The sequence below is a fragment of the Pelecanus crispus genome, chromosome 8 (assembly GCF_030463565.1).
Source record: "Pelecanus crispus isolate bPelCri1 chromosome 8, bPelCri1.pri, whole genome shotgun sequence".
Lineage (NCBI taxonomy): Eukaryota > Metazoa > Chordata > Aves > Pelecaniformes > Pelecanidae > Pelecanus > Pelecanus crispus.
Window position 1 is genome coordinate 1,185,156 of NC_134650.1, and position 11,445 is coordinate 1,196,600.

The following is an 11,445-nucleotide window of genomic DNA, read 5'->3' on the forward strand; positions in this document are numbered from 1 at the left end:
TTTTGTTTACTCTTCCCTTAGTTCTGCACGTTCTCCTAAAAGTATCTTCCTAGTGCCACTAGAAGCTACTGACAGGGTCCTTTGGCCAGCTTTTGCTCGTGTCACTGGGAGCCGTGGGAAGCGTCGTGTGAGCGTAAAGCCTTTAAGAACCAAACGCTGACGCACAAAACTCTTCTGACTTGTGTTATGTACTGTAACTGGCTGTTACAATGAATTTTAAAACTCGCACACATATAAAAAACTTTGATTTCCTTCCAGAGCAAATCCAAGAGCCCAGACAATTTTCGGCTTTGATATGTTATTACAAATTATAATCCTAAATAAAAGCAGTGAGCTGATTTTATTTAGCAAAATGCTTTCCTCTGTAGTTCTGACTTCTTTGGATTAGTAGACCACGTCTGCCCTGGCGCACAAAGTTCTTACTCCTTTTAATGAAGAACATTACCTGCTGATGGAGCATGATGTCCTGTATTTGTGCAAATAAATTACAGTGATTACCTTTACTAGCGAGCCCTAATTAAATACAGAATTGCTCCAGTAAGTATAAAAGCTCACATACTTTCTTGAGCACATCAGGTTCTAATACTCAAATATTGTATTTTTGTGAAGCGGGCTAATTAAGCTTACCTTGCATATGCGAACACAGTTCATTGCTTTAAGTTTGCACTGATTCTGCAGATAGCTTCCAGGGTGATTACTTGCATTAAACTTAAAAATAACTTTTTCTCTCACCGCAGTGCGAGCAAACTAAGCGCATAGGAAAACCAGGAAAATTAGCTTGTCTGGGTATAGCGCTGGCAATACAGCTGCTGAGTTTGGAAAGACCGCGTGAGCAGGTATTGATTTGGATGTTGATGTTCACAAAGGGCTCGCTCTGGCAGGAGCGGATACCACGCGTGTTCTACTCCAGCGGTGAGGTTTGGCCAGTGAATTTCAGGAGCATCTTGCGTTCTTCGGCTCGCGTTGTGGAGAATGCAGCAGTGAATTGCTGCCTGGACTCTTGGGGGCAGGAGAGAAGCGGGTGGCAGTAGAAGGTCAAACACTTTTGTTGATAGAGGACTCTATAAAAACACAATGTTATGTCTAGACTTAAATATCCCAAATTTCTGGTACATTAATTAATGTGATTTCATTGACTCTGTTTATTGCCTTTCCAAAATTGATTCCATTGATTTTCTGTAATAATGTTTTGTCCTACGTCTTGCTTCAATTTTAGTTACATTTCAGACGATTTAATCTTGTTATCACATAGAGTGACAAGATTGGATGCTGTAATTTACTCCCACATTTGCCTTTCATATTTAGTAGGACTTTTTTTTCTTTTTACTTTCTAAACCTGAACTCTCCCCCACAGTCTGTTAACATCAGTATTCTCATCTAGTTTTCGGATGAAATACTAACATTACTTGCTTCCATCCTGCATTCTCTCTTGCCATTTTTGTGTTACTCAGCTTAAAGCATTCAAATACGAATGCTGGTGTTGCTTTTTTAAAACCACTTTTGTTATCACACCCAATCTTTACTTACTTTACTAAGTTACTTCCTACTCTACAAAAGTGAGAAGTTGCCTTTCCCGGTTTGTCCATGTTTTGTCCCACCGTGTCGATGTTTTTGGCAGTGACTTTGTTTTTCAGGTCAGTTGTTTTGCTATGAGGCAGCTGCACTCTGCAGATCAGTTTGTTTCTATAGGCAAGGTTTCTGTAAGTACCAACAAATTACCTAGAATCATAGAACACGGCACGTCCTTTACTAAAAAGCATGGTTTTTCTCTGCTCTTACGCCTTTCATCCGTGCACTGGTGTTCTTGAGGGGCTGTTGCTTGTTTAGCGGTGGATGAATACCTTCAGCAGCTGCAGAGAGCAGGGACTGATGTGGTATTTTGTGTGAAGCCAGATGTTCCTCCATCCTCATGGCTGGAGAGGAGCATCCGGGATTTGTATGGGGAGCACCAGTATCGCTCGTGCTTTGCGCTGCCTCTTCCGGAACGATCTCCTTGTTTCCATGGAGCTGAGCGGTCCATGGGTTACTGCAGAGGCCGTTCATTTGGCCCTGGAATGAGAAGCTGGAGCAGCCCTAGACCTCTCTCCAGGTGTAGGCACCGGGACATTTGCACCGGATAACCCGTGCACGAAGGAACGGGCCCTCTCGCCGCTCTCAGGACCCACGGCCGCCGCTGGGCGCACGCTCGTGGCGCGAGGGCTGGGCTGGGTCACGGCCCGCGGGAGGGAGTCGCTCGCTGACGCGCTGGCGGCGTGTTACTTCCTATCAGTGCCATCGTCTGAAAGTTGGCTAACGTTTTTTCGGAACCCAGCTAAAAGAACAGCCAGCGCTTTGGGGCGTAACGCGCATGTTAGACGGCGGAAGCAGGGTTCGCAAAAGCGGGAGCGTCTGTTCGCTGTGCCGGCTGATTCACCCGGACAAGCTTGCAGCCTCTGCGTCTGCACCAAGATGCTCTGGGGGGTCTGCTGCTGATGTCACATGCTGCATCTTACCAAAAAAATGACGGAATGGAGTAACTGGGGCTTGCTGTTTCCTGCTTCTCCACTGGGTGGGCCTGCAATATATCCGATGGACTGAGATACGTCCGCTGCGCCGCGATGCTCCCCGTGCGCTGCCGGGCGGGACGCGGCGCCGCTCAGCGTCAGGAAGCCTCTTCCCTCCCTCTCCCCTCCTTCCTCGTCTCCCACACCATCAGGAGCAATCGCGTTCCCAGGTGGTCAAACCGCTGGTGTTGTCAAGCCGGGTTCCCGTTCCCTGCAGCGGGGAAGGGATTCGTCTCGGTCGTGGCCTGTCGAATTCGCGGAGGTGCTGGGCAGCGCTCCTGGCAACGGGGAGCCTTGGCTGCCTCTCATTCTTTGTATAAAGCTGTAATATTTCTGACCGGCCTTTTTTTCACGTTACCAGGAAGTCCCTTAGTTTTCTGTACGCAGTCCAAAAGCACATAAAATTATTTTTTCTCTGGGTAACTCACTGCCATTCCGACTGCTGGGTGATGCCGACAGGCAAGCTCTTCCCTAGTGTGGATGACGTTGTGTTGTAGCACTGTCTCGGTACATTTTGTCCCTGTAAGTTGACGCATTCTTCCTCTGCGATACTTTTTAAATTTAGTTAAATAGCATCCCTCTCAGAACTGAAAACAATTTATTTACAAAATCTATGGGATTAGAAGAGTTTTGATTTTTTCTGTTGTTGTTTAGGCGTTGCAAGCCCCAACGCGTCAAGATGCGAGGAGCTCAGCTCGTGTGTGGTTATCCTCGAGTGCCCCGGGAGATGGGGAAGCTCTGTCGTCCTGTGCTGTAGATGGGGAATGGAGCAATGTATGTAATTTGTGTAAGTCCTGCTGCATTCGACCATCTTTATGCCAGCAGAACATAGCGGGGTATTTCTCCAGGGGGGAATTCTCAGTCCAGCTCTCTGGGATACAGTTTGAAAATGGGAGGAGGTTTTGTAATTGGAAAGTCTGTTGATTGTGTTTGCCAGCTTTGTGCTTGCCTAATGAAAGCCAGCAGGCCGTTGGCCAAACAGCAGTCCACGCTTTGGGAAGGACCGCAAGCATTGTGCTCTTTAGGGCTTTTTTTTTTTTTTTCCTCCTATTATTTCTTTGCTGTGTTGCAGGAAGGACTGACCTTAGAAAAGCGAGGATTCTCTGGTCCTCATCGGGAATGGTGAAGTGGAAGATTGTCTGAAATTAGACACTAGTCCTGGAATAGGCCTCTCAAAAATTGTACTGTAATTATGTGTCTTTAGGAAGAAGGGCGTTGCTCTATTTCTTTACACGCTGAACTCTACCACATCGTTCTTGGAATTACAATGCTCTTGCCATATATATTTCTATTTGTTTTTTTTCCCAATGTTCTTGCTTTTCTGCAGTTAGCAAAGGAAAATCTGATCTTCTTGGATACCTGCCTTACCTACTGACCTACCAGACCTATGCGCTTTTCAGTCATGGAATTTGTGTCCGCTTTCCTGCAAGAGCTGAAGGCAAAGGTGAGAAGCGTTCTGTGCTTCTGTCGGCAAGGAGCCCCCAGTTCCCGCTGGCCCTTCTCCCTACTGCACGTGGCCACTGCAGTGGCGTGGAGTTGCCATCAGGCTCTGAAGCAGACTTTGCCAAAGGCACTCTTTACCTACCTGTGCTTTCTCAAGGCTGGAGAATAATCATAGAATCATAGAATCGTTTAGGTTGGAAAAGCCCTTTAAGATCATCCAGTCCAACCATTAACCCTACACTACCAAGTCTACTCTAAGCCAATCAAGGGTAGACCAGACTGAACCATGTCCCCAAGTGCCACCTCTGCCCGTTTTTTGAACACTTCCAGGGCTGGGGACTCCCCCACCTCTCTGGGCAGCCTGTTCCAATGCTTGACCACCCTTTCCGTAAAGAAATTTTTCCTAATTTCCAACCTAAACCTCCCCTGGCACAGCTTGAGCCCATTTCCTCTTGTTCTATTGCTAACTACATGGGAGAAGAGACCAGCACCCACCTCACTACACCCTCCTTTCAGGGAGTTGTAGAGAGCGATAAGGTCTGATTCACTGCTGAAGAGGAGGCAGGGAAATTCCCTCTCTGGACCGCCCGTTCCCCAGCACACAGCGTCAGGCAGCTCCTGAGGCGCACAGGGTCTTTTCCCCTTTGGAAGCGCCTGGTTTGCATCTCACGTAGCTGAGTGCATTACAGGAGGACGTTTCGCCTCCGAGATCATAGAATCATAGACTCGTTTAGGTTGGAAAAGACCTTCAAGATCATCCAGTCCAACCATTAACTGACACTACCAAGTCCACACTAAACCAGTCAAGGGTAGACTAGACTGAACCATGTCCCCAAGTGCCACATCTGCCCGTTTTTTGAACGCTGCGCAGGGTTTCCTCCCGCGCAGCCTGGCCGCTGGTGAGCCTGTCGGACGGAGGTCGCTGCAGATGCACAGTTCAATGGTCCGGCGGAACGCTGCTCCCAGGACTTTTTGGCAGAGCCTTTCCAGGCCTGCTGGCAGCAAGCACAAGTGAAGGCTTATCTTCAGCAGTTTTTTATGAATCCAAACTCGAGGCCATTTGGGCCTCAGGGTAAAATCCAGACGTTCTTACTCGGGGCGTGATTTATCCCACTCCGGTGGGTGCCAGCTTCTCAGTTCTTTTCCAGGCAGAATTCCCATTTAGCTCGACAGGAGACTTAGCTGAATCAACAAGATGAATATTTGGCCAATAATTATGTCAGGCAAATCTGGACAAATATCCTCATTTACAAATAAACCTGACAGGCTAGGACACTTGGCTAGTACCTCTACTCCAGTCAGCGTCAGAGCCAAGCGATGCCCAGCCTCCCCAGCCTGTGCTCGGACTCGCTGCATCCACAGGGAAAAGAATTTCAGTGTTGATAGATTGATGCCAGCTCCTTACCTCAGAAATGTACACAGAGTCTGAAAAGTATGTTCATAGAGGACTTTTCTTAAAGGATACAAGCTGCAGAAGTGAGAATCCATCTTAAAATCTTATTGTATTAACCTGTTCATGTTCAGTTACCCAAGAAAGCTGAAGCTCATATTGTCCTCAGAGCGTCAAGACCAACACCAAAGACTCACAACAGGTTATGGAGGATTTTAATGACTTCAGTGCCTTTTCCTTTCTTCATTTAATCTTCACTTTATTAACATGAGTCGATCTTCTGATTGTTTTAGCGGCTAGTTCAAATGTTAATTGTCAATAGGAAAAGATAATCTAGCATCTTGGCAAGGCTCTGCTGGTAATATGGCTGCTTTATTGAATCACAGATGGAGACATTTACATTCAGGATGACTTTCTCACTCCAGTGTTTTGTCCCAATTAAAAATGACTCGTTCAGACAAGGTTAGGAGATCTGAAGAAGGCGGCAGCATCTGCACTTAACTAATGCCAACAGCAGATGTCACATTACTTGCCACTCTTCTTTCTTTCAGATTCATTTACCCAAATTCTGCCAAACACCCATTTGGTTTATTTTCGAAGCTCTGAGCCTACAAGGTACAGAATTACCTTTAATCATTTTATATGGGATTTGAGAAATTTTAACATGCCCCTTGAGGGTACAAAGAGTGTTTTTTATCTTTTGGAATAGCCTGTTCCAGGAAAGTCAGATGGGGTTCTCTGCACAGCAGATACACCGTGAAACCACAGAGCTCTGGCTCGCTTGTCACTGTCTCGTCGCACTCGGCGCAAGATCAGTCTCCTGGCCGCTCTCGCGGAATTGGATCCAGATTTTCTGAAGTGAGGCCTCAAAACCGATCTCTGAAGATCACATGGATGCCCTGTTGATCGCCCTCCTGCGAGCCCTCACTTTGGCTCCCCCGGGGCAGCCCCTTCCTCCGGTCCCCCGTCACGGGGCTGGGTGCGCACGTGCGGCAGGGTGAAGCCCCCTTTCTCCACCGTGGGAGAGCGGGCAGGACCCCGCGTGTGGGGCTGAACGCGGAGCCCTCCGGTGTTGCGCCGGTTTTCTAATGCCTCCTGTTGGATTAACACCCATGCCTTGTTCCCTTGGCCGTCCCCGTGAAGGCTGCGGTTCCCACACCCTCCTCTGCTCTCGGCTCCGGATGGTGCCCAGGGAAGCCCATCGCCTGGTGTAAAGGCAAGAGCAACTCATTTCTGACAGATGGGTCTGACCTGTCCTTTAAAACTCCGGCTGGAGGGAAATGACACAATCTCCCTTGAACACCTTGTCAGTGCTTTGCTAACTTTATGATGAGAAAATGGTCCATGATGTCAGGCTTATTTCTTCCTTCCTTTAATGCACTTTATTACTACTATTCAATCCACAATAGACATGAAAGACAGCTTATTCTCTGCCTTTTGGCAGCAGCCCCTTACATAATGGTGAACTCGTTCTAATTTCCCCTGTCATTCTCTTTTCTTGAAAAAACCCTGTTTGACTCTCCACTGCAATCCCCAAATCCCCTTCTACAGAAATGCTACTGAGCCCACGGTTACCCATCTTGTTTACAGGCATTGACATATCTTCTTTAAAATGGCGTTGGATGCTGTACTGAATTCCATCTTAACAATTCGGATCACTTCTCCAATTTATGTAGATCAATTTGAACTCTAATCCCATTCCCAAAGTGATTGCAATGCCTTCCACTTTGTTATCATCTTTAAATTTCACCTCCAAGCTGATTAAAATAGTGAATAGTGGGGACTGAGGGTGGGGTCTATCACCTGCATTTAATAGTGATGCAGTCATCATTTTGCACTCACCTTTATAGTAAATTCTTCTGAACTGTGTTCTTTGTAAATCGCATTGTCACATCTGCTGCTTCCCCATCCTTAGTAAGACCAGTTACCTGTGGAAGAAGGTAACTAGGTTTTCCTAACCTGCTTTGTCTCCTACGATTCCATCTTGGCTGCTTCTTATCACCTCATTTTCTTCTGCATATTTATGGACTGATTCTTTTAATTATTTTCCAGCCTCCTTATAGGCATTAGCATTTGTTCCTCGGGTCCTCCTTTTGAAAAGAGCTTTACTTTTACTCTGTAACGACAGCGTTTGTGGCCCCATCCCTGCACTTGCTGCCCGCGTTCCCAGGATGGTTGCAGGTGGCTGAGCAATGGCTCTATCCGTATCCCTGAGAATCCTCTACTGTCATTTAATAATCCTCCACAGACACACAATTTACAGAAATAGTCTTAACCTTTTAAGGGTTTAAGCTTTTGGTCCCAGCTGGTGTTTTGGTGAGGGCTCACTTAGAAAGGGCACGCTAACCTCCTCATCACGCAGCACTGCCGTTCCTTCCCCGCTAAGCAATGGTCTTACACTTCGCTTTTACTTCTAATATATTCATAACACCTTTTGTTAGCCTTGTTTGCAGCTTCGTTTATTGATCACTTATCACTTACTACTCTTTTACCTCAGCATAGGCTGCTTATTTTTTCATCGTCTTTACCAGAAGAATATGCACCAAATTTTCTTTGGCCTCGCTTACTGTCATCAACCATTGAGATGTTATTTAGAGAAGAAGCTGAAATAATCAGACCAGAGTATTACAAAAATAGCGTGCCGTGTTTTAACCTACTCAATGCCTTTCAAACATACAATTTCACCACTGAATATTTTGGGTCTACTTCAGTCTTTAAGTACATGCAAAACGGTGGCTTTGAGCGCTTTTGGATTATGCAACCCACGAGAAGAGGGTCCTTGTTTCGCTTGGAGTTGTTGTTTGTTTAGAGGAATATTTGCTCAATGCTCTGCAAATCAGGATGCTGATTTTAGCAGCCAGCCTTGAATTAAACAAATCTGGGAATTAACTGGCCTGAGTTCAGTTAATTGTAAAATGGGTTTGCTAATTGTGGAGCTGCAGCAATCTGCGGAGGAGCGGGGGTGTCTGAAGGCGGCGCGCAGTAGCAGAAGCAAAAGGAGCAATGTCGGTTCTAACAGCAGCTGAAGGTAAGCACCGTGCTCTGAGTGCGGTCTGCTCGGGCAAGTTATCGGTCCAGCACTTCAGTAAAACAATTAAATCATTTAATTGCATTTTATTTGAATAAAAGCCACAGCAGTTGTATTGTTCTTAAAAGCTAAAGAATGAAAAGGGGCCTGTGAACATGATCTTACGTTGACGAAGAATGCCCCAGGCGTGGGTTTCAGTAGCGACGATTCAGTACCAAGAACATCTGCTTGATTAGCTGCAATTGGCTGTCATGTTTTCTCCAGCTATTTTATACTCTCCTGGAATTCTTACACTCGAAATCCTTTTATCTAAACCAGATGTACTTAACTATCACGTAATAGTAGGTTTGATCTGGAGGTTGAGAATTCACAGTTTTCTGTGGCAGTAACAGCTTTGAGAGACGCAGATGTTTCATGTTGACTTAATTTCAGTGTCTTTTAGACTGAATGCATTTGTTTATTCACATGTTTACACAATCAAGATAACGATTCCAATGCCATGGGGTAGTTTATTTCTCTTCATTTATTTGATGTTTAAATAACATTATCTGCTTTAAATATCAAGGTTTGCAGGGGGTATTTGGTTTTTTTTAATTGAACAGGACTCTCTCGTTTCACTCGTTAATCTCTGGCGATTTCACTGTCATATCTGAATAAAGCATCAGAATTAAATTTTAAATATGCATATTGACAAAAGGCAAGAAGATCATAATTATAAATGATTGATGGGTCCAGGCCCACATCATTGGATTAATTCTTCACTCCTTCGCACCACTGTTAATTTGGAATAAATTTGCAGCAATCAAGTGATCTTAACTCGTGTGGTAAGTATGAAGATCTTAATGTTCTGCCTGAGCTTTAATTGAGCTTAAAAGGCTTAATTCTGCCTCAGATCTATTCTTATTTTTGTTTCAGTCCTGGAATGAATGTGGAGCTTAAATTTGAAAATGATCCTCCCGTCTACCTATTAGCTAGTGATAGTTTTCCCACCCACTAGTTGCTCCCACGAATAGGCTCGAACTTTCTCGCGGGGACGGAGGATGCGGCGCAGCCGTGCCGGCGCGCTGCTCAGCTGCTGAGGCAGGTTCACAGCAGATCACTTCAACGTATGCACGTATGGGATGGGATTACATTTTCCACATGTTGCTGCTATTGCTTCTCATAAGATTTGTTGCAAATACACGGTTTGTTTAGAGAACACCAGGAGGGAATAAAGCCATGAAAGGTCTCGGAGCTTCAGAGTGAGGTAAATAGTGGGTCGTAATATATTTAACAAATTATCATAGAAACACAGGAAAAGAGAGAGGAAAAACACATTCCCTGGCTATGAAGTTGTTTAAATGTAAGAGTCAGGAGCACTGTCCAGCCCGGGAGTATTTTCTTGGCTTTTCCCTGCATAAATGAATCATCCCAGCGTACGCAGTGGATGTGGTGGTACGTAGCAAACTCTAGCCTGAGAGCCCTTCGCCCCGCACTCCCCTCCCCTGCCACGGTGCCAAGCTCCGCACGATGCCAGGCTGGAGTGCGATCCCGGGCGTGGTGCGTGGAGCAGCCGCGGGATGCGGTCCCGGACTGCTGCTGTAGGATGCGGCCGTGGGATGCTCCTGGCTGGTGTCTGGCTGTCGGTGGGGCTGGGGCTGGCGGCCGAGCGGCGCAGGGGGATGCAGCAGAGCTCGCACAAAGTGGAGGGCAAGCCTCCTGTGAAGGCACGGCAAGCCTGTCCCTTTCTGTCCGAGTATAACGGGGTCTGAGGCAGATTTCTGCCTCCTGCCTGCCAGCGTCTGCCTGTGCCTGCAGACAGGATGCAGAGGATAAATGGTCAAAAAAAACCCAACCAAAAAAAAAAAAAACCCCAACAAAAAACATCGCTTGGTTCTTCCTTGCATTTTTTGCATTCAATATCTTTCAGATATTTATACAAGAGACCCAAAATATTACCCTGTAAAAAAAAAAAAAAAAACAGATCGGTTTAATTAGGGAATACAGGATGAAAAGAATAACACCTCTTCTGTTTGTGTGCACACAAATGGTGAAACAACTAGCGGTTTGTATTGTTTTGTTTTTTTTATTGGCGGTTCCTTTTATTTGGGATTGAGAAATGGATGACAAAAAAAGGAAGAGCTGGGTTGTCTCCTGGCATCACAGTCAAAATGAAAGTTTTCCCATAAATTACAAGGAAATTTTTCTACAGGCAGAGCTGTAACAGTGATACATTCTAATTCAAATCTAGATCATAGAATCATAGAATCATTTAGGTTGGAAAAGCCCTTTAAGATCATCCAGTCCAACCATTGACCTACATTACCAAGTCCACACTAAACCAATCAAGGGTAGACCAGACTGAACCATGTCCCCAAGTGCCACCTCTGCCCGTTTTTTGAACACAGATCTAGCACGTTTAGCCAGTTGTCATTTCTCTTTTAGGCCAGCATAAGAGTTCTGCGGCGAGGTACTCGTCCGTAAGCAGGCAGGTGCATTCACGCAGAAGTCGGTGCTCACGGAGCGAGCTCACGCGATGCAGAGCCCGCTCTGCAGCTCATCCACAAGCTACGAGCCTGCCCGTCGCTGTTCTCGCAGCAAAGCCGCGCTAGCGGGGCAGAAACCAATCCAAAACCAGAGAAGTAGACGAACAGAACGTTAATTTGCCATTAAAGCCGATTGGGGTCGTGAAGAGATTATCTATTGCAGAATACAGATAAGAAGCAGGAGGACAACACTGGGAAGAGGTGAACAGGCAAAGTTAAAAGTTCTTAAACTATCGATTATCAACAAAGTCTGACTTGGCGTGCATGCGACTTGTGCTCAGATACCAGCCTTTACGATGAGCTTCAGCTGCTCACCAGCGCACCCGCCGCCTTTCCGGTCCCAACTGGGGCGGCAGCGGTCCCGCACGGACCAGCCCGGACCCCCGGGAGGTGCGGGGGGCACGGGCGCCCGTGCTGCCCTGGGGACGCGGCCGCGGGGCTTTCGCCCTTCCCCACCTCCCTCTGCCGCCCGCTCCCCCGGACACGGCTGCAAGCAGGACAGAGGCTTCACCCCCA